The sequence below is a fragment of the Gavialis gangeticus genome, unplaced genomic scaffold (assembly GCF_001723915.1).
Source record: "Gavialis gangeticus isolate Ggan-Ray unplaced genomic scaffold, GavGan_comp1, whole genome shotgun sequence".
In the NCBI taxonomy this organism is placed as follows: domain Eukaryota; kingdom Metazoa; phylum Chordata; order Crocodylia; family Gavialidae; genus Gavialis; species Gavialis gangeticus.
The window spans coordinates 9,313,009-9,314,376 of record NW_017729009.1 but is presented as its reverse complement, the minus strand read 5'-3'; positions in this window follow the sequence as shown (position 1 = coordinate 9,314,376).

Genomic DNA, 1,368 nt, shown 5'->3' with positions numbered 1-1,368 from the left:
AATTCCCTCAGCACTCAGGGGTGGAGATTGTCCGGACCAGCTGACTTGAATACATCCAGTCCTTCCAGATGTCCCCTGACTAGATCCTCCGTGACCCTGGGCCTAGGTGCACCTCCCCTGGGGTCTGACGGGGCCCGGTGGGGGGCTGATCCGGTCTCTGCTCAAGAAAATGGAGGCAAAGAAGTCATTAAATATGTTGGCTTTGTCGTCTGGTGTGACAACCAGATTTCCTAGTGTGTCTTTCAGGGGCCCCTCGTTACCCAGTACCTTCTTTTTGCCCCCGATGTATTTAAAAAAGGACTTCTTGTCCTTGATCCAGGTTGCTTGTCCCAGTCCCATCTCTGCCTTGGCCTTCCTGACCTGTGCCGCAGCCCTGAGCAACCGCAGTGTAGTCATCCCTGGCGATGGCCCCTCCCTGCCATCGGGTGCGCGCCTCCCTTTTAGCTAGGAGACATTCCCGGATGCTTTTGGTGAGCCATGGGGGCTTCTGCACCCTCCTGCCCCCTTTGATCCGTGTTGGGATTACCTCCCTTTGGGCTTGGAGGATTGTCCACACTTTTTGGATACCCGGCTCCCCTCCCCTTGGGACCTCAGTGCCTCCCCGACTATCCTCCTTAGCTCATTGAAGTTTGCCCTCCTGAAATCTAGGGCTGCTGCCTTGCTGCAGGCCTTTGCCACTTTGTGCCAGATGGTGAATCCCAGCAGGCGATGATCGCTGTTGCCCAGGTGCTCGAGCACCCGCAGCCCCCTCACCAGGTCATCGCCTGTGGCCAGCACCAGGTCCAACACGGCGTCTCCCCAGTGGGGCTGTGCACCTCCTGGGTTAGATGGAGGTCCTGCATTTGGGCTAGGAAACTATGTGAGTGGTCAGACCTGGGTCAGGTCTCTGTGTCAGCGTGAGAGACAACAGCTCTAGGATTGCAGGGAGGGGTGACGTGGCCTCTTGTCCCCATATCCCCCTCTTCCTTCCCCCCCAGAGAAGTGCACCACCCCTGGGACCAGCACCAGGGTGTCCTGGAGGTGCTGGAGCTTGGGGCCCAGGAGGTCCTGGAAAGTCCCAGCCCGCACACCTCAACCCCTGCCCCCCATCCCGCCCTCAGCTTGCTGCCCACGGACATGTCATCACTGGGGAACCGGCTCCCGTTGCCCCTGCTGCCCCCGGAGCTGAAGGTCTCGCACCTGCCCAGAGCAGCCTTTTAGTAGTGGGCGAGCACGTGGGCCAGGCAGGGGCCAGGGTCCTGGGGGAGCCAGCAGACCCCTGACCCAGGGCAGAGCCGGGCACTGAGGAGAGGGCCCTGCCTAACACAGCTGGGTATTCGTATCCCTCCCGTTTCCACCACGTGAGGCGGGCCAGCAGGGGGTGCTCCT